Source organism: Stegodyphus dumicola, chromosome X1 (assembly GCF_044657685.1).
Source record: "Stegodyphus dumicola isolate Sdum_Otavi_A_Nest chromosome X1, ASM4465768v1".
Classification (NCBI taxonomy): Eukaryota; Metazoa; Arthropoda; class Arachnida; order Araneae; family Eresidae; genus Stegodyphus; species Stegodyphus dumicola.
In genome coordinates this window covers 41339177-41362652 of record NC_140780.1, presented here as the reverse complement: position 1 = coordinate 41362652, position 23476 = coordinate 41339177, and the positions used below count along the sequence as shown (strand labels likewise).

Here is a 23476-nt window from a genome sequence, read left to right as displayed (position 1 = left end):
TTCCCCTCTCCTAATGGGGGGGGGGAGTGAGCTCTTTCTAAAAACTTCTCTCTTTAATTTGCAGATTATTTCCTAAAATCTGACTTTGAGGTTATCGATGAATTTACCTCAAAGCTATGCTCAGTATCAACACAATCAGAGAATTTCCTATATCATTTTTACACAGCAACATTTTTCATAAATAAAAATAAAAAGTTTGTTTTTCTTGAGAAAATATCTGAAAATGAAAAGTTCAAATGTTTGGAACTCTGCTTTGAGTAATTCTCATAGACAGAAATTTGGAAAAATAATGACAATTAATAATAACGCAAGAAAAATGTTAACTAAATTGTTCAAAAGATTGAAATTTTGAATTAAAAAACTGTTTACAAAATACTTTCTAAAGGTTTTGGGATACATATAAGGTTTTTAAAGCTCCGATACACCCGAATACAGAGACGAAATTTCTTTGATTTCCAAATAAAATGTGCTAAGTGTTAATGTCCAATATCACTGAGGTACGACTTGAGAATTTCATCCATAAAAACCAATGGCCATCTGACTCAAAAAGAAAATAGTAATTGCTACAAAATACGAATAACGCTTTGCTGCAAACAGAATGAAAACAAATTTTAATACAACGGAGTACCATTTCAATTAATTACTTTAGAGCCCATTAAGATTTTATTTAAGAAAATGAATTTTTATGGATAGCATTTTAAGAAAAGATGAAAAATAAATTCCTGCCGTGTTAATGCTTCGCATTAAGTGATTTTCGTTAAAGCAAAGAAAAACTAAGGCAATGCCATAATGTTCCTTAGTTCCTCTGCTCAAAAGCTGAAGCTATTTTATAAAAAGGGAAGGAAAATCAATAAATTGGCTTCAAGGGAAAAATTTACTAAGATGCAGAAATTCCTTACGTTTATCTATATGTATTCATTACACAAAAAAGTTATCTTTATTTCGCAATTCTGCATTTTTACGTTCTTTTCACTTGATCCAAGCTCGCTGCATAACTTTCTAATCAGCAGATGAAAGGCTGATTTATATATTTTGATTCCCATTTTTAACATTTCCTCCAAATAAATCAATCAAAAAATAAGTGTCCATTAGAAAGGAGCATGATTTTCGGCGAGCATTATAAATGAATAAGGATTTCTGCACAAAATAAACAAATTTGCTTCTTATTATTATTTTACTTTAATAATAATAATATATTTTTATTTTTGTTATACAGAAGGAACAGATGTTTAGATTTAGATTAATGTTTTTTATCTGCTTTAAATAAGCAACAAAGCTAATTCGGAATTCCAGAAAATTAGTCTTCAGAATTTAATCTACTAAAATGCATAGTAAACTCAAAATTTAATTTCAAGAACTCAACTCTAAACGATTCATATTTAAGGAAGTAAACTGCAAGCAAATTAGCTAGCTCATAAGGTTATTATATCTGAACATTAAATGAAAAAACTTTAGCAGCGTACTTACAACTGAAAATTATGTTTAAAGAAAACTATATTGCAAATAACTGCTATTCGATTACTCGTGCCTATCGATTAAGTTCTCAGGTGTTTCCAGTATTTAACTCTTGTTTAAATGTTAAGCATTTAAATCAGGAATAAACAACTAAACTTACCTGAAACACAGTCTTTGAAGTATCTTTGAATCATGACAAGAGACCAGAAACAGACATTCAGATTTTCTCGGCATCTGTAAAATAAACCCCATTAAAAGTTAAACTTTCATGGAATTCAGAACGTATATACACAATTATAAAATGAAATTAAAAATAAAACAACAAAGAATAATTAATTTTATACACATCACATATTCTATTCTAGCATTAGGAAAACACAAAACCGCTCGCTCTAAATCTCATTTAAGTACTGAGTTTCTTCGCAGAATCTATATAATTTCAAAGCCTTTTGTACATCACTGTACGCTTTCACCATTAAAGAAAACTAACTAAGCTATGTAATAGGATTTTCGGGCTTATTTCCGCGCTCTGATAATGACATAAGAACTGACATTTGGGAAACTGCTAATCGAGGATTAGGAGACAATAAATGGTATCCAATAATCACGTTTGCTTTTTGTCCCGTAAAAGAACAAAATTCGAAAATCTTTGTTCCTTATAAGATAGGAGTAAAAATATATTTTTAAGAGAGAAATAAAGTACATATTGCTGGTTTGCTAAGTTTTATACATCTGCGCGGATCCCGCAAGTAGTTCTGATATTCGGTGAATTTCCATTGAACCCATTATTTCAAGTCTTTGCCATCGGGCATTCATTTTGCTAGCACCCAATAGAATCTTTAGCTAACTACCACAAAATTTTAGAATTTTAATGCAATTCCTTTTTTTTTTTTTTATTTATTTAAGTAGAGAGAAAAGTCTTAGTAAGGGAAAAAACTTTTAAATATTCAGGAAAAATATTAAGAAACAATAACTCAAAATTCGGTGAACGAATTGATATCTCAAATAGTTTAAAGCAATGTATTAATAAATACAAAGTATTTAACTAATTCATTATAAGGATTCACCATGCAGTGAAAGTAAAAGTACAATTGAGCTATTTCTCGCCCAGAACTCTCGCTTGGATGGAATAACCCCGAAGTCTAATAAAAATTTTAACACAGTTTTTAAAGAAAAGCAATTACTTTATACAATTACTCATTTTTAAAAAGGAGGGAAATAGTACATAGCATGAGCAGAACTCCGGAATCTAAAACAAACTTATGCGATGTTGAAGGATAGCACTCCGAGAATTTGGCTGCAAATGGAATGAAATAATGTAATCTTGCCCCAACACAGTCTCAGTTTTAATACTGTTCGTTACTATTCGTAGATGGGGGCTATCCTCTCCAACAGGCTAAATATCAGTTCAGAACAGCCTCTTTATAATACGTCGGTAACAGGAACTCCATGCCGTAATAATGGCACATCATCAGTGTCGGGCTAAACCCTTTATCGCCCAGTCATTTCTTAAACGTCCGTAAACCTGGAAGTATCTGTAAAGCATCAGTGCTGGGCAGTAACCTTTATCGTTCAGGCATTTCTTAAACATCTTCTGTAAAACTGCAAAATTTCATCATGTAGGGCAAGAATATTTATCATAAGTTATCCTTAAACGTCTGTAAAACTAGAACGTTTCATTAGTGTACCCGTTCTTTCTTTCGAAGTCACATCCAATAAAATATTCTTTCTCCATCTAAAAAAAATTGCACACCTTTCTATAGTTATCACCTGCATTCTCTCTCTCTTTTTTTTCTGATTCTTCATTTTCGCTGAACTCCTCATGCAATTCAAATAAAGTCCAACGCCCCCCACCCAAAAAAGCCTCTTTTCCTTTTTCCAACAAAATTTTTCCTATTTGAATTCAGATCTATTTATTAATTAAAAGCCATTTTCTGACAGAACACGCCTCATTTCTACTTAATTAGTCAATCACAGTCCGTCAAATCCTTTTCCGAACCAATTATAACCACGGAGTAATTAACAGCGCCCTAAAAAAGACGAGTAGAGTATATTTTTCTCATCTCGTTCACCGTCGGAATTCTCCGAGATAATTTCACTCCTCGACAAAGCGTCTCTCAAGAAAATAATATGTTTGTCTACTCTTCTGTTTGCTCTATAATCCAAGAACCAATTAAACAATAAATGGCGCCATGTTCCAAAAGAAGCCCTTTTTTTCTTTTTTACAAAGCTGTCACATTCGTTTACCTAAAACAACAAAATAAAGCTTAACCTTCCTTTTCAGGCTTTCAGACAAAGTCTGGTTTCAAGCGCACATTCGATCCTTAGGCAACTCCCCCCCCGTGGGTTGTATCTCATCAAGGAAGCAGAAAATTTTCTCTCTAATTGTGCAACATACACAGAAGACGAAAAAGGATCCTCTATTCCCAATCTAATTGTTTCGTTTTTACTAGAACTTACCGCTCAACCACTATTTTGTTGACATTTCCTGTCAAGAAATCCATAACATTTAGAAATAACACTGAAGCCAGAATCTCTACATAGTAGTAGTTAGTTTCTGAAAAAAAAAACCTTTTAGTTGCTTTCATCTTGCACAGTTAGAGAAACTGAATTCGCAAATTAACAGTAAGTATTCGGCTTGGTCAAATATCAAGGGAAAATGAAGAGATGTCTGCAATCAAAATAAAGCAATGCATTGCAGCTCTATATTTCAGATACTTTGAATACGTTTTAAAGAATAGAGGCATGAAAGCGTTTCAGACGTCAGAAATTAATACTAGTTATTTTACAGATCTAGAAAAATACCTGTCAAATATTGCCATCAAATTCTTCAGTGTTATATTTGTATTGTTTACAGTACAACTCCAATTATCCGAACTCCGACTATCCGAATCACTGCTTATCTGAATCGCTTTCAGAATTTAAGGAAGAAAATTAAGACGAAAGCATACCGAGTTTCGCAAAATAAATCTGAAATCTCAATCGCACAGTTTTGCTAATAAATCGCAAGATGTTCTTGGAATTCCTGGAAGTTCCTGGAAGTTCAGAAGTTAGTGTTCAGGATGCAGTAGAATAGATGGTGTGTGATTCGTCAGACCCTGGGTTTCAAATTCTAAATGACGATGAGTTTATTGAAAGTGTGAGAGAAGAAAGTATCGAGGAAGAAGATGACCTTAATGTAGAAGTTGAAGCAAACAAGGGACATTAGCTAGTGAAGCGTTTGCCGGCCTTAAAACTGCGTTGTAATGGATAGGTCGTCAGCCCGATTGTGATCACATGCAACTTCTCATTGCCAAGCGGATTCGCTACTTGGCTACCCAAAAACTGATAAAGACAGACAGACCTTACTTTGACGGAGATGTTCAGCAAGCAATGACTTTCAGCACTTGTAAGTACTATACAGTACGCTATATAACATGTACGTAAAAGTGTTGCCTTTTCATTTTAATTAAGTAAAACCTCTTTTTCTTTAAAAATAGTTTTTTTTCCTCCCATTTTCAACATCATTTTTTTTCCAATTTCAGTACATACAGCGATTAATTAAAGTGCACATATACCCTTTCTTCGGAAAAAAATCCAATTATCCGAATGGTGTCCGGTCCCAATTAATTCGAATAATTGGAGTGAGTTCTACCGTACCTTATATCTGCATTTATAAGTTTTGCATAATTTATAAAATACTACTGGTGAAAAAGGAATATCCCGCATTAATCAAAATAAGGAAAAATCCTCAAATATCCGGATTAACTAGAATAGGGTAGTTTTCCCCTATATAATAAATATATGTCTACGACAACGCATGTGAAATGTTTTTTCGGGGGGGGGGGCTACCTTCAACTCAATTAGAAAAGGCAAAACAGTTTTATTTCCTTTAAACAAAATACAATTTTTTCAGCAAAATCATTCAAAGAAATTACTTCTTTATTTGCCTAAATGCTCAATCTATTTCAGTTTTAACTAAGACAAAACAATACTATTAATTTTAAGTTACGCAAGTATTAACTGAATAAAAACCTCCAGCCTATAAATAGTTTTCACATTAACGTTTATAGAGTAATCATAAAATATTATCGAATTTCCCCGTCCGGGCTCTCTGGTGCAAGTAATTAACACGTCCAGTTAACAAACGGAAAATATGTAGTTCGAATTGCAGCGAGGGAAAAGTTAACTTTTCACGTTTACTAGCTTTGAAAATACTAATAATCTCTACGCAGTTATTTATCCTTTTTATTTGAAATAATGTAACACTTTCCTTAAAATATAAAATATGGTACCATATTTTTCCTGTCATTTTAATCCAATAAAAAGTCAATAACAAGATTTTTGTTTTCATACTCAGTAAAACTAAAGAAGGTAAATTAACTTGGCTTGAAAAAGAAAACAACTGATTAGGAAAGCAGTTCTTACAAATGGAGTTCAAAATATTTTAATAACAGGATGATTCAGAAAAGTGAAAGTTAATATGCATTTAGTGAGGTACAAAACCACTTCTAGTTTTTTTATTTATTTCCTCAAAAACACGTTCAATCTTTAAAATTAGACAAAACCCAATCCTAAACTGGAAGATCTTCTGAGCACTTCGACAGAGATTAATACAAGCCTTTCTTCTTCGGTATTCCTACAGCTACTCGTATCAGAAAGCAAGAGGCCTTTCATTAAAATGAAAGGCAGTTTATGAATGAAACCTAACATTCATTGCTATTTACATTTTTTAAATAAAAAATTCTTGAAGAAAAATGAATAAGAACATTCTGCCACTGAATAGATTATACAGTAATCTCTGTGCATGCACACTGAAAAAATACTACTTAAAAAAAGTACTTCACCCTTTAAAAAAATAGCAAGAAGGCAAAACTCAAATCCGAGTTCTTGTTTTTTTATTTTAAAACACTTTATCGTCTCTAACCATCACGTGCAATGCAGAATAATTCATCCGCAGATATCCATCCCCCCCATTTTATTATTCACGAAGAAAAAAAAAACTCTAGCAAACAATGCCTTTTAAAAGCAGAATGTCTATGCTATTAAAGTAATTAAAACTCATTAAATGAAACTGCAGATACCACTGAGCTATTGTTTAAAACAGCTAAGCGAGTAAGACGGAACACTTTGAAAATACTAATCCTTTTGTTCTTAATGAGAGAGTAACTTTTCTTACTTATATATAAAAACCACCTATTCTCTTTCCTTTTCTAGGGAGGGGGGGGGGAATAAACGAGTAAATAAAAGAAATAAAAATCAGCTACTCCCTGCCATCTTCTTAACCCATCTTCAGTTTAATGCATAATGACAAAAAGATCATGTACGAAAAATCTATCCTAAAAATCCTACGCAGCAACCATTCGCTTTCAGGTAACTCGATAAAATACCAAAAACTGGCGTGCACTCTAGTAAAAGTAAAGATCAGGAACCCCCCCCCTTGTTGCAGCTTTTCATTATAAATTACCGCTATCTATTTCATGCGAGTTTTCCTTTTTCTCCCATGGCTTTTTCGCCGTCAGAGAAGAGACTCATATAGTGGGTTCCGTTCATCAAGGTGGTTCGCATTCTCAGTTAATGACACACGCTTTCACTTGTTTTCATATTTTTGTGCTTGTATTAGATCCCGTCATCATTGTCTTTTTTCCCCCCTGTGCTTTTGGTCTTTTACTTAGGAGTATCAACTACGAGGCAGAAAAGAAGAAAATTAAAAGAAATATATACTAATAATAAAAGAAAACTCTGCAATATTAACGACAGGCCAGACGTCAGCATGATTAAACGCCAAGATTAGAAAGATGAGAAACGCAAGCTTACACGACAGCCATTTTGGAGCTACTATTGTCTGACCGGATTCAAACAAGAGAAAAATTTAAGACATGAATTTCTTAGCAACGAAGTTCAGCACATACATACTGAAAGAGAGCAAGTAAATCTACCTCGAATACATAATAGTTTGTCTTTCAAACCAACGTTGGCTGCTTTAATTTAACGTAGTCATATACTTTTAAATATGTTTTAATATTAAAATGGAACTAGTTTCCTTCTTTACATGCAGCTAATTTAAAAAATATATTAATAATAAAATAATATTTAAAATTTCAAAGTACATTCAAGAAATGTTATTTTAAAAAGTTTAAATTTTGAGTTTCTTGAAATTAACAAAATTATATCATTATGATAAGAAATGGAGAGACAGGTTGTAGAGTTATTAGGATTTTTTAGAAGCCAGAGAGATGAAAAATAGGCAACCGCCTTCGTCGGGAATCGAACCACGGACCTCTGAAATACCGGCTCAGTGTGCAGAACCACACCACGAAGGCTCGCTAGGAAAGTGGGAGAAATACCTTATAAGGTTACCAAAGAAAAGGCACAGATCTTAAAATATGATATATTAGTATGGAAATAAAGAGAATTGCTTCCGTACTAATGTATCATTTAGTACGGAAGATAATGTACCATGCAGCACCTCGCCGCAATTTTTTAATTGAACATTTTTTTAAGCGAATATGAATAGTTCAGTGCAGAGTTAAATATCTAAATTTCAGTCTAAGGCACATAAGTTTATGCGTACTAGTTCATTCCCCTGGTTTCCACAAGATTTTACTATATATTGTAAAAGCAAATTATATTTGAATGCTAAACAGTAAGAAACAAAACTTTTTCTGTTCTGCTGCATTAAAGACTGACAACTATTATTGTATTTTCACATTTCTATAGAGATAAATTAAATACCAGATATTCGAAACGCTAAATAAGAGAACAATAAAACGCGGTGTGGCTTTTCGCTTTATATATGCAATATGATTCGAGAAAAGCTCTAGTGCTCTAATTACACTGGTGTTCAAAATCAAGCGAATTTTTAATTTTGGTTGATTTGGGTTTTCGCTTTATGTATGCATTATGATTTCGAGAAACGCTCAAGTGCTCTAATTACACTGGTGTTCAAAACAAAGAGAATTTTTAATTTTGGTTGATTATTTTCAAAACTGATGAACAGATTTTAATAGAGTATGTATATTTTGATGTAACGCAAAAACTTATACCACACGGCTGTCATGGTACGCACACATGATCGTGCGTAAATCTTACTGGCTCAGAAAGATATAAAACACAGGCTGCAACATCGAATAAAGAAGAGCCTTCGTGGTCCCTCTAAGAGTTATACAGGACTGGAAACATTAAACTGGAAATGAGGTAGTTTACGAGTCCTGAGGAAGTCGGTCCCATTCCTGTAGCAACGTTGTTTCGATGTCCTGGAAGGAGATGGGAAGGCGAGTTGCAATTACCGTCTCAAAAGCCTCCTAGATAATTCACAGGATTTAGGTCTGGAGAACTGGCTGGCCAGTCTATGCTTATTTTCCAGAAAATCAGCCATCAGATTGGTTATATGTGGACGAGCATTATTGCCCGTCAACATAAACTGAGGACGAACTGTACCCTCAAAAAACGAGAATCCAGGACTCTAAAAACTGTTCCCTATACCTCGCAGTAGTCTTAGAGCTTCTGTCAAAAACATGAATGTCTACGCGCACGTAGAATATGATGCCTGTCCACACCATTAAACTTCCGCTGCAGTTCTGCTTCCTTTCTTGGATGTTGAAGGATAAGTAACGGATCAGTGGTTAGCATCAATCAGGACACATGTGGAAAGATAATGGTTTCTCACTGGATGCTTGTCGAAAGAAGATGTTTCCGGAATCAAGTTAAACGGGCTCTCTACTGTGCAGAAGACATCGGAACATACACATCGGGTCTTCTTGCAAATAGATCTCTCTCATGTAGCCTACGTGAAACAGCGACCCTTAAAACTCGTCTTCATGTGGCAGCATGGAGGTAACGGGTTAGCTGAAATGCTGTTGCTCTTTTGCTGTACCTCACAGAAATACAAAAATTCCGATCTTCATTTGTCGTCAAGGGTCTTGGACGACCTTGACCAGGCTTTTTATGGACGGGTCCAGTATTCTAAACCTGTTTCTAGAAGTTGCACACAAACTCTAGGCATAATATTCAAGTCTCTAATAATCTTCATTTGAGATTATGCTATTTTTAGTATCTCGACAACACTTCATTCAATCATACATACGTTGGTGGTTAATGCATGTTACTGTCAGTTAAAGAAGATGTTAACTGAAGTGTTAACCACGTACGTCCTTCGTATGCAGTTGTTATAAGCACACACTACACAATTTGACTTGAGGTTTGAAATACAGAGTTTAAGTGTGTTTTTCAAAACGCTACCATGCAAGCAAAATTAAATTTCATTAACTTTATTAACTTACTACATTGTTTATATTAAGTTACTTTTCAAAGGGAACCAAAATGGATGCCAACCAGTTTGATTTGATTGCATATACTGACTTAACTTAAAAGCCGAGTCATTTAAAAGAACAGAATTCAAAATGGCTACCGACATCTTTGCGTGAGTGAGTCGCTTAATAGCCAGGTTCACTTCCCGCAGGATTAAACGATGCTAAGAAAAAAAATTGAAGAAGAAGAGAGGGTTTGAAATAGAGTTTTCTTTTTACTATTTTAAATTTTCTACTCTTAAAGCTTAAATGAATATAGTATCAAAAAATCGCCTTTGATGTTTCGGTTTTCTAGAAAGACAGTTTAACTTGTAATATGCGTGCAGGAAACAGTATGGTATTAGAAAAATTGAAGGATAGAATTTCCAGTAATCTTGATGGAGACAACTACTGTAAGAGAGTCTTTTATTTAAAGTTTAATTTCTGGTTTCAGTGATTCTTGAAAGAAACAAATATGATACGAATGGCAGCCACAAATCTAATTTTAGTGACTTCGTCATATATAGCTAATCATACTGCATATTAAACTGCTTTTTAAATTCGGATGTTAACATAAAGGTGACAGTATGGGCTTCACTACAAGAAATCAAGGATTCATATGCAACTACTGAGTTAGTGTCTTACAAAGTCAGACACCGGCAGCTTTTGATCACAAGCGGATTATAAGAGGGTAGGATGGTTATTTATCAGAAGCCATAAATCAAGATTTAACCTTCGTTCTTTGAGTTTTAGAAGAAGAAAAAGGGGAGGGAAGGAAGAAGTCTTGAAGAAAGATCCTTCAAAATTTTCTTTTCTTTCTGAATTTTTTTTTCATATATTAGCAGCATATTTCAATTATCCGACTTTCCAACAATTTATTGCTTTCAAAAATAATTAATCAAAGTCTTGCCTCATTTATATTTCTTAAATCGAATATAATATTTCCATTATTTTTCCCATTTAGTAAGCGTAAAAAAACAACAAAAAGCTTAAAGAATATAAAATCAATAAAATAGTTTATCAATACATAAAATATCAGAATATTTCTTTTTCATGTTGACACATGAGTAAACCACCAGGATAACTAAAAAATAGTTTTACGAGTACGCAGTGTTTATTACATTCATCTGTGTAATGGTCAGTGATGCTAGCTGCCGTATCTCCAGGTCCGAACCCCGGAGAAGTTATGGAGGTTTTTAAGTGTGCACTTAAAATACTAGTGAGCCGATATTCCTCTTGAGAGGCCGGTAGTATGGTGAGAGACCCTGGGAGCCATCCCGGAGACGTTTTTCATCAAACTCGAGACGGCTCGTCCGCTGTGATGCACCTTGGTAAACTCTTAGTGATGAAACGGTGAAATGACCAATGGGTATTGACCATTCTCGACGAAAGCATAATGTTGCAAGTAATCAGCCATTTTAAATACAACACAAAATGTTTTGTTTGACTATTGCTAAGAATCAGTTATCATTAGAAGCAGACAAAGCAGATTTAGTTCCAAGAGTCTTTAGAGACCTACGCAGATTTCTCAGCTGTAAGATATGACTTTGAATCGAATACTAAAATTTAGGAACGAGAGTTTTTACAACATAAATAGTCTACTTAAATCAATACATTTTATATCCAGTTTATTAAAAATTGCCGGATTTTTTTACACTAATGACATTTAAGCAAATACACTAAAACACTCTTTTATCTAGCAGAAGAATTGGTTTACATTACTAATAGAAATACCATTAACTTTCTAAAACATTTTACAAAGTATCTTGGATTTCCTTTTGCACTTTTATCTTTAACCCACTAAACATATGTTAAAACTTCATTTTTTTGTCATGTGAAATCATCACTGTGATCATTAACATGATCCCATCAATAGCTTCATAAGAACAATTGCATTCAAGCTTATCACATCAAATTCCATGTACTTTTTTTAACTGTAGAGAACATCTACACTGTAACATGTAACTGCAGGTGATCGCATGACGTCTGCCAGCAATATTTTCTGTATCTTAATCCCAATACTCTGCTTCAAATATTCTCTGCAGATGTGTACCACAGAAGAGATCACTGCCCCAACATGAACAGGAAATTTAAACTCATTTTCATGCAGAAAGACAAATATCCAGCAAATGGCTTTCTGTACAATCTTGTGACGAGCATGCCAAATTAATGCAGATCGTATATTGGAGTCTGAGAAACCTCTGCTATCTATCGATACTGTGATCTCTGTAGATATTCACGTGCAAGGAATAGTAAAATCACGTGGAATCTCTCTATGATTACACTAGTGATGTTTTTTGGGGCCGTTTCTTCATTTTCTCCTCTTCGAATTTGCACCATTTCAGGTTCTTTATATTTCATTTCTTGGAACCATGTCTAACATCAGTTACGCCACAAAAAAACACATTTCTCGAAGTTGCTGGTCTTCGTCGATTATGAACAGCTGTATATAATTTTCAAGGAATGACAGTTTCTTACCTTTAAAATATTTTTTACTGAGAAGAAATACGTGTTTATTTGAATTTTAAGTTAAAAGTTATTTTGTAAAATAAATTTCTTAACAAGAAATTTCTTAAGCGAGAGCTACTATAATTAAGATGTTATCACGAGAGAATGTTTTAGTTGCTCATTTTAAACTCTTTCACAGACTTTTAACGTGCTCCCTTAAAACTTACTACATCAGGGAATAGGACAAAATTAATCTGCATTAACAGTACTTTCTCGTTCAAATCCTAAGGTGCATTCACTACAAAAATAATCTGCATGAAAATTTATAAAAATTATATTAAATATAATAACTGTAAAACAATAGCATAGCTACTTGACACCAGACTTTCTTATAAGAATAACTGCGTTTTGCAATTTCTGTATTAAGTCTAAAAACTTGTTTCCTATAAAATGAAAGCTTTAAAATTTAAAAATCAATGACATGTTCATGGATAATACTTAAATTCTAATGAAACTTGAAATTCCTATTTTACTAATTTTACTAACGAAAAATCTCACTCTACACAGAATAAGAGGGTAAGATTTTGCAAATATAATAGTATGTAATATATAGTAAACCACAACATCAAAAAGAATCGCAGGTTGAATGCTATTGAACAAAAATCCATAAAAATTAGGTTCTTAAATATTTATTCACTTTTAAATTGGGACACCTTAGGTATAATAAACGGACATGCTAGAAAACGTAATATTACGCACACATGAGCAGTATAGTTCCGAGATATCATACAAGCGAGCCACAAAGCCCTTTTGGGATAGCACATTAATAACATATATCACCGACGTTCCACAATGTGTTTTCGCTCTTAATCGTCTCCATGTTCCCTATACGGCCAAATAATATCCCCTCCCAGCTTTCTATTTATTTACCAGAAAATAAATAAGACCAATACGTGACAATCAAGTAGTTATGGACAAGAGAAACATTCCAAGGAATACTTTCAAATTTCCGTCTACAATTCTCGAAAGATTTTTGTTTTGTTTTGTTTACACGCCTTCTATTTTAGAAAATAGAATTACTTGGGAATTTAAGGAATTATTTTTCGACGTGACGACGATTTTTCGCAAGGCTTTTGTGTACCTTTCTTTTTTTTTTTTTTTTTTTTCTTTTTTTTTTTCCTTTGACTCTTTTCGGTCGGCTCTTTTGACTCACAGCGCTGAAAGGAAAACACGAAATAGGTGCGTCAGGAAAAGTTTCACTCTCCATTGCAGATAGATGGTAGAACACTTTTATACCTGAATCTGACTCGATTTTCTTTATCACTCGGCAAACAAAATTGTGCAAGACGTACACAAAACACACTTACAAAGGACTGCTGGGGAGAAGGTTAGTATCAAATATTTATACACTCACAAAGCTACTACATGTTACAGCATAACAGCTTTTCTCTGCCCTTTCCCCTTCTCTTTTATCTCCCTTTTCTGCCTTTCAATAAAATCAGAAAACGAAATTAACACATTTATAGAAAACACCGTACATAGCAATAATGTTATCAACTCCAACGCATAAATATAAATGGAACAGCAAAGTAATTATTTAAATCTCGATTTTCTATTTTAAGGGTGGAAAATGTCGGAAATGTGCTAAAAATATTATTAACTACTCAAGCGCGCTATTATATTTTTGTTCCAACACCCAATCTTTCATGAAAAGAAGAGAAATGAGTTTCTTTACCTCTACCGAAAACAGTAGCAATTTATTAAATTTGCTTTAAAATTAATAAACTGTAAATAAATTAACTTACTGATATGTTATTTCGTATCAGATATTATAAAGGTTTCCAATCAGTTTAAAAAATCAAAGATTATCAGGCAATTTAAGTTTTGATCGGTATTATTCATTTAATTAAATTAATAACTAACTACTAAAACCCCCAGCTATAATATTACGTGGTACGGCTCTTAAATTTTCAAGGCTTTAAAAGCGATTAAATTTCCCATTATTCTGCCCTAAATTTAAAACCACCATAGAAAACTTTTTCTTAATAATTATGCACGTAATTATTAGAAACTGAGCTTAACATGCTTGCATTACGAAAATATAATAAATAATCAATATTTTTATTCAATTTATCGCTTTCTCTTTACACACACGTATATATATGTATATATTAACTTGGTGGTGTTTTACTGCGTAAATAACATGATGACACTTGCAGATAGACGTAGCCGTAAATTCAAAATAATTTTTATTAATGGATAACGCAGTTCTTAAGACGCATAATCTGTCTGACATGGGTGCAATCTGAAACACACATTTTGGAAGTTTAATGCATCTTAACATAATGGATGACATTTAGAAGAGAGCGGCGAGAGTAAAAAAATTCTGTTTAAACTGAAATCTTAAATTTCATTGGAAGATAGACATCTGCATTCCATCTCACCTGTAAGATGGAATGAAACGGATTAATTTTGAAATGATGCACTTTTGACTGATATACTATTATGGACGGTTACTAATTTTAGGGCAGAAATAGAAAATGTCCATATTAAAATGAAGAGATTAAGGAGACTATTGCAAATTAAAAACGGAAGTTTATTTTATATTTTTTATCTTACAGATTCACACACACATACATAGACATACATTTATGTTACGGACGAACTGCCTTCCAGCATGCTCAGGCAATATGCATGAAACATTCAGTGCATTAAGCACTCGATGGCTCTAAGATGGAAGGTTACCTACTATAAGCTATCAACGTTTTTAAAAAAGAAATAGACTAATTTTCTCACGTAAAGATATGTAGTGATAAGAAGATTAGCCACTAAAATCTTCTAGGTAAGCAAATAACAAAATATAAATTATAACGATATTTGGCGATACACCCTATTTTTAGATTTTCCAGGCTTTCAAAATGTTATTTTCCGAATCTCCAGATTTTCGATTCTTGGAAGAAAATGTAGATATTACTTTGTATGTATTTATTCGTGTATCGGCTTCGTTCGTTGTATCAGCTATCATCAGCAACATGTTTGTGTTTAGTCAAAGTTTATTTACTGTTTTACAACAATTCATTCAATAAGATATACGCACGCTCTTTTCGTCAATACGAACTACTAAATTACGCTAAAACTAAAACCTATATGAGAATTAGCAAAATGAGGTTCGAAATCAGTTGAGCTCTGTAAAACCATCTTTTTCAAGGGAAATGTTTCATCGGTAGACTGATTACCTAGATGAATTAAATCTATAATACATATGAAGTACATGGGAAAAATGAGCGAAGCAATAAAACATTTTACAACTGTTGCAGTTAGATTACTAATATCATAGAAATTAATGAAAACAGGAAAGTAACTGCAGCTTACACATTCAAAGCAAATCAACTACAGCAAGAATTTGCTTTATGTCAACAAATATATAACTAACTAATAAGCAAACACTAATGATAAACTGTAAGTAAAGGGTAAACAATTTGATACCATTATTTCAAATCGCAAACACCGAGAAGCAATTTCGATAAATTAGTGAAATTAATTGCACCAGTTACAGTTACATAAACATATAAGCCATGTACAATAAATGATAAAGAATCTTGTTCATTTACAGGTACAGAACTTAAAAACATTACAGAGATTAGGCGCAAACAACCAAAGAGATTAGGCGCAAATTCGGTAAAAATATGCATATGTATATATTTAGCGATGTAGCTCAGTTCTGAGCACTTCCAAAATTTCAAAATGCACCTACATTTCGTGAAAAAGTTCGCTTTTGGCTACCAGAAACTTCATGATAAATATTTTTTTTTCTGGATTATTCATTTAATCCATATTTAGTAGCTAGCTACCTTTAGCTGATATCGCTCTTTTTTAATCAGTTGCATGCTTTTTTTTTCAAACCTATCAGTAGTAAAAGGTTGGGAGACCTTCTTTATATGCACTGACGCCTTTTAAGGTTGAGAGACCTTTGCAAGCAGCGACGACTTTTCTTTTAGTTGTTATTTGGCCTTTCTTACGCATCTCGGATTCTGCCTAGATTAGGTCAGGGTGAAAATTTAAAATAAACAGGATTTTATTTAATCCAGTAAGAGCACAGCAAAACTTTTAATAACAAGTAATATAAAGGTGTAGGTTCTTCTGGGATGAATCTCAATGCAACTCAAAAGGCACTTGAAAGAAACCATTCTTTCAGAATAACTTTCTAGAGAAGATGTTTCCTGTACGATTTCCCTATTCTCAGTACGATTTAGAAGTGAATATTAAATGGAAGAAACCATATCCGTATCTTACTTCAAAATAACAACATTTTAATTCTCCAAGAAGTAACCTTGGTTGTGCGCTCTTTCCACAGAGAGGTATTTAAGTGAAACTTGCGGTTTTTAAAGACTTTTCTTCTATATTTGACGCTAATTCAATACTATAAAAAAGGTAACTGTACCATGAAACTGATTACTTGTATTACGACACTTACAGCATAGGAAAAGTGTACGATTGAGTCTTATTTCAGAGACTACAATAACAATCTTCGAGACACAGTAAAGCAGAGCTGGTAAAACTTCATGAGCATAAACTACTTTTTCCTTTAAAAGCGACCCCACGATTTAAAGTTGGGCAAGAAAAGCCATAAAATAATAACGTAATGCGATATATGGATAGTAGCTCGCGATCGACTCAAAATAGCACTGCGAACAACAGGTACTTGATTGCGATTGATGGGTTGGCCAATCCTGTTGTAAAGTAACAAATCAATCATTTATGACGTAGGTTTAAGATCACTAACATTTTGAAAACTTCCGATGACTAAGCTTCATGCTATACAGTGGAATTATTACATATGACAGCGATGTTAAGAATATAATTAAAACTTCTTTGATCTAATATGTCAGAAACTCAGTCGACAAAAATAAAACGCATTACGAAAAATTAAGAGCGTTAAGCCATTGCCTACAAATCGATTTCTGTCGAGGTTACTGGAGCAACACTAATGAAAGCGAATTACTCGAGGTCATGGAGAATATTTTTTTTTTTTTTTGTTAACGGCGCTCATAAAAACACATGTTCGACATGTAAACATGTTTATATTCTTCCGAAAAAAATATTAGGAATTCTTATGGAAACAAAAAATCATCGCCGATGTTGAGCAGCTAATATACATAAATAAAACACCATTTCATATTATTCACATACTTTATAACATGCTTTAGTAAAATTTTAAATTAAATACAGATAAAATTCCAAGCTGTGTAGATAATATTATTTCCAAAACTATCTCCTCCATATTATATAGTTTTGAGCATTATTACGAAATATACGTTTATTTATACTATAGAATTTCATAAAATTAATGTTGCTATTACGCTCATATGCAAAATTAAGAGAATTTGCACAACATATCGAATTTCTGAAAAACTAATGGACAGGTTATAATGAAATTTGGAATTATTATAAATTTATAACAGGGAAACAGACGTACAATTCAAAAGTCATTTTATATATGCACGATTATCAATAAAAATCATAGGGCAGGGATGCCCAAAATCTATGTTGTGATATCCAACTGTAAATGAGTCTATTATGGGGTATGGTCCCCTCTCACAGCCAGACAGGTCGTGCAGCGTGACGCCATAACTAGACAGAAGACAAATGAGAAGTCCATGTGGCATTCGATCCCACTCATGCAGTAAAGCAGTTTTCAACTCCCGGATGTTTCTAGAAGGGGGATGCCAAGATTAAATTGCCCTCCCAAGAGTGTCACAGACATGCTGTATAAGTCAAGAGATTTGGCTGACCAATCTATACGGCGAATATGCACACTTTCCAGGTAATCGTCGACCAGCTGGGCCCTATGTTGACGAGCGTTGTCTTCATTCTATGAGCCCAGGACCAACTGCGCCCCTGAAAAGTCAAACAAAGGCCTCTCAGATCTCTTCTCTGCGCTTCATAGAAGTCAGGGAGCCTTTGTCAAATATATGTAGAGGTATGTAGCAATCCAATATAATACCGGCACAAACCATTACACCTCGACCACCGTAATGATACTTTTTCCGGATGAAGAAGGCGGAAATTGTATTCCAGACTGTCTCTAGATACAGATACACCGAGAATCAGTGTCCAGGCGTTTTAATGGAAAACGAGTGTTATGAGAAAATTAATATATACTTTTTATATCTCTCTATCTGGGCCTTGTAGATTTAGGCATCGATCAGGCTATAGTTGCTGCTAGTAATTTTATAATTTTAGTTACATTACGCTAAGATATTACATTACACAATCAGGAACATAATGCTATACAATTTCATGATATTTCGACATTAATATTTAGTGACAATTTGCTTAATACTACATAATATTATGCTGCATACTATCTTAACAATAACACAGGTTTCCTTCAGTCGAATCAAAGATGGCAACAAACTATGAAGTGACAAAGTCTCAGATGATGAATTCATATTTTATCCATTACACTTCTAGTGTAATGTACCCTACTTTCTTTTACCATTTAGTATTTATGAAAAGGCATCATTATGCACTTAAAATCAATAACAACGCAAAGCACGCAATTAACGGGCAATTACATCGCAAACAAGCAAGCAGACAGAATGTGATACAGCTTTTCATGCAATTACAAATCTGTGTTAATGGAATATTAACAAATAATGAGGCTATTTGAGAATTATTAAAGGAAGCCATAATACAGTCCCCTCCACTATCGGCTGAACTAAACAGATACTATGAAAATACATTACCAGATGGTAAAATTTTTACGCAATTAATTAATGAATATTCACCTACTATAAATACTCAAGCATTAAGGGGAAACTATAATATAATAATTCATAACTGATTTACAGAACTAATGTATTTTTATGTTCGTTTTCTACACGTATGAAGAATAATCGTAAAAATGACCTTTACACCCATGCAAAACATGATAGAAATATATATATAAGGTGTTCTGAATAACATTACAAAACCTGTTTCATTACCACTACAGGAATGTTTTAATATGATTGAAGCCTATTATATTTACAACAATCTATTTATATGATTTTTATGTCATAAAAGTTTATCCATTGAAATCATAGGGCACAGCCTCCTCTGTTAATTAAAAAAAAAGGTAATGTGAATTTTTTAAGCCTTCAGAAAGTGTCTGTTTATCATAAGAAAAAAGCTTCTGAAATAACAGAAGCCATGTTACAGTTTGGATGGAATTTTAGTGGAGGATTCAAAACTAAGATGGCTTTCATTGAAGTAGGCATCAAAGTTCACAAACGGTACGATTTAAAACTTTATTAATTTTTAAGACCATCTAATTTTTTCTCTTTTTTTCCTAATCTCTATCAAATTTGATTATTTTAACTCCGATATTTGAGTAAATCAGAAGTACTTTGGGAGCAGAAAGATACCGGCACAAACCAATTACACCTCGACCATCGTAATGATACGTTTTCCGGATGAAGAAGGGGGAAATTGTATTCCAGACTATCTCTAGATACAGGTACGCCGAGAATCAGTGTCCAGGCTGAACTTCGGTTCATCTGTAAAAAAGCACGGTGCTCCAATGATATCTGGTCCAAGGCGTTGCAGTGAGAAGGACGTAAACACCGGGCCTTCTGGCATACAGCCCCATCCCATGAAGCTTCCGCTCAACGGCACACCATGAAACTCGGGTTCCACGTGAGAGCTGTGAAGCTGTAACAGTCCTGTGTCGCCGCGCTTGAAAGTGCTAAATGAAAGTCCTCATTCGTCTTTTTGGAGCTTGACTGACCTTGTCCAGGTCTTCTCAATACGGATCCGGTCTCCTGAAACCGTTTCCTTAAAATTGAAAATTGCAGACTACGCTCGGCGTTACTTTCAGCTCAAAACCACTATTAAGAGGAAAGTGTGTGTGTGTGTGTGTGTGATTATGGCAAAGCCTCGAGGGCTATCTGCCTAAAGGGAGGGATGCCTTTCGTGGAGGACTTTCTAAGGGAAACTGGCTCGTATACACGTTACACATGGGGAAAACCACGAAAACGCCCATGCAGCCAGCCCGTTCGCGGGATTCGAACCTCGGACCGAACTACCAGTGTTCAGCGACTTTACCGCTCGGTCGCTGGTGGGCTATTAAGAGGAAAGAAGATGGGAAGAGAGTGCAAAAATTATTTTACAGAAAAGCTCATTCACATCAATATGAAAGGGTTTCGTGTAATTAGAACTATCACGAAGTTCATTGCAATGTTTAAATGAAAGGTGTAAGACTGTTTTACCGTTAGCTGTATCTATTGATACAACTTATGGAAAAAAACAACTGTTAGTAACTCAACAACAGTGCCGCTGTTATAGTACATGTAATGTATGGTTTTGCAAGTTTTATGGTTGAGATCATAGAATAAATAATTCTGTTTCAGTAAAACCAAATTTAAAAAAACTATAAGTTTTAATAAAAATTATCTATTGGATATACAATCAATTAAATGTATTTTTATCTATCAAGAAAACAAAATACAGAATTAAATTATTAGAAAATATGTTTATTGCATTTACAGCGTTCACTTTGTTAAACATTACAGATTGATGATATTTCAAAGAAGAATTGGTAGATGTTATATTTTTCCGAACAGTAACACCCTAAGAGCTGGCTATGCACGAGGCCGCGTTCAACATTACTTAAAAATTTTAACGTTTTGCGTTGTCGCAACACTACCAAGGGGAGTGGTGGGTGATATGTAGCTGGTAGCATACCGAAATGAACATAACGGGCGAAAACCTTTGGAAAGACTGTGCTAAATGTTTTTCTAACAACAAAAGAACTAATAATGTTAAAATTAATTTTTACTAATAACGCCATTAATAATAAGAATAATATCTGATTAAGCTACCCTAAAGATAAAACTAGAGAAATCGGGAGGCTTAGAATTTACATCTCAAATATGCAATGTCTCTGCATGGATTAAAAAATTAACACGTGGTTTGAAATATCGTTTAAATGAATTATTGGTTCATTATTCTTAGAAGGTAATATCATTCAGCAGAATTATCGCCAATTGTTAGAGCGAGAATCTGCGACCAAAGTTCGTCATCACAATTCTGTTCACCGATATTGGTTCGAGCAAGAATAGAATGCGTTATAATAGAACCGAAGACACGACTTGGTCGCAAACACTATTCAGTGAAAGAATAATTGGGTTAGATTTAGTAAAATTCATTGGGAACGGTATCGAATGTACCTGTCTCAATATCGATCTTTACCATTGTGATTATTTCACGAGGGACTGGACTGAATACAGAATTTATACGGATGGGCCGAATTTGCTAGTGAAATTAAAAGGAGCAGTTTACTCTTGGGTAATTTTGGTATACTATACATTATAAATCATGTGCTTACCGAGTTTAGAACTTAAAACACCGACTCTAGAAGACATGCGTGCTGAAAATTTCATACGTTCAGATTCCTTAATATCTTAAATTAACACCTAAAACTTAGATAATATCGCTTTTGATAAGAGAAATATAAAAAATCCCTACCCTAGAAAAATTGTGAGTTATTGCCAATCGTCGAAGCATACAAATTTTCTTTTATAATTTTATGTTATAAAATTGCTTTATTCTCCAGCGTAACCGTGTGATTCACTTAAAAGCAAATTACACAGAATATTTTGAGAAATGAGTTTTTAACTTTTGACTATGAGTGAAAAGAAAAGTACCCCGTTTTCTATGCAAGTGAACAAAATATGTCATAAATAAGGTAAATTTAGCATTTAAGGATTTTTTGAGGAATGGTTTTCAACCCAAAGGCTTGTAATATATATGTCCCAGCTGTAGTTAATCGTGTGACACATATGTCCCACACGCAGCGATCGATTTATTATAAGCACATCTATTATTCTCGAAAACTTTATTATATGAAATAGATTTTACATCGTATGGTACAGGGTAAAACATTCTTTGCATAACCCAACATTACAGATTGAGCAACTCATATTCGTTATTTTCTTTATGTTCATTTGTGTACAACGAGCACAGCGGCGTTTCCAACTATTGAAAGATGATCCCCAACATTCAGGAGATTCTAAGTACTTTTAAACCCAGTCGTAATTTTTAAACTTTTAGTGGGACATATATATCCCGTTGTAGAGGGTTATTTATACCATTAACACAATGAACAAAATATGTTTTAATTATTCTTCATAAACGTCAGAAATACGCTCGGAAAAAGGAAAAGTATGTTGATGAAAGTTTTATCTTACGAAAAGGGGATATCAGCGTCCTCAAAATTTAATAAAAGATAAATAAGTGTAAATAAATAAAATTCTGATAAAAATAACACGCAATACTTATTAAATTAGATTGAAGTGAAATATAATTTTTATCAAATTTTCTCAGTAAAAACACATCTGATTGGGTATATTTATTTGTCGTGGTTGCTATGCAGTATATACTTAGAACCTCACGATCAACTAAAAACATGGTTTAGTAATAAGCAGAGCTGTATCAAATACCTGGACACTTAACAGCACTTCCTCAGATTATTATTCTCTACCTCGTTTTAATTAAATAATATATAACTTTCATGCCAAGAAAATACATAACCCTCACTAAGCCTTGTTCTACATCGAGAAGTATGAAGGTTTAAGGCATTACTAAACTAACCCTTCTTAGGCAACAGACCCAGCATTTTTTTCTGCTGCTTAATAAGTCTTTAAAAGGAGCAACGCAATCTGTCATTCGAGGCATGACTTCCTTGTAAAAGCGTAACAGATGATAATAATAATTCCTTATCCGAAAAATAATGGATGATTATTATTTCCTTAATCAGGTGCCACGCTTACGTTTGAAGTATGTATGAAACCATGTACTTCCGAATGACGTCAAGAAGTAACGATAAATTTTATTATCTGTACAGCTAAATAAACAGCAATCGCTGCGTGTTTGTAAGACAAAAATGACCTTCAAGTATGACTTTCCCGTCAATTACTCATGTTTTTAATAACTTTTAAAGGATTGTTTCTCAAAGAGGGAGAAAACGCTTAGTTCCTGAATCGTTTCCTTAATTTCATGCATGCCGTTTTAGTTGTTTTTAATTTAAAAGAAAGGGCCCATCTCTACATTACAAAATATTTCAGAAGGGGGGTGGGGAATGTGGAAATTCGCCTTTACGCTTCTTTTAATTCGGATTGAAAAGAACAGATTCTTGGTGTCAAACAATCTCCAGTTACACTATAAGATCTAAAACGCACACTTTTAATACACTGTGTTGGATACCTCGTAAAGGAATCATTTAAGCTTCCAAGGATATAGCGAAAAACTGGAGTGTAACTGGT

The 23476-nt window shown here is 33.5% G+C and overlaps 1 protein-coding gene across 15 annotated transcripts in view; it reads right to left on the bottom strand.

The window, feature by feature from the left end:
• The window catches only part of LOC118199398 (fat-like cadherin-related tumor suppressor homolog), a 1041672-nt gene that overhangs the window by 903514 nt on the left and 114682 nt on the right, over nucleotides 1–23476 (bottom strand). For all 15 annotated transcript variants that reach the window (XM_085808597.1, XM_085808606.1, XM_085808602.1 and 12 more), the window contains one exon: nucleotides 1616–1689. The gene's annotated coding sequence lies outside the window, so the exon portion shown is untranslated. The remainder of the gene's footprint in view (nucleotides 1–1615; nucleotides 1690–23476) is intronic.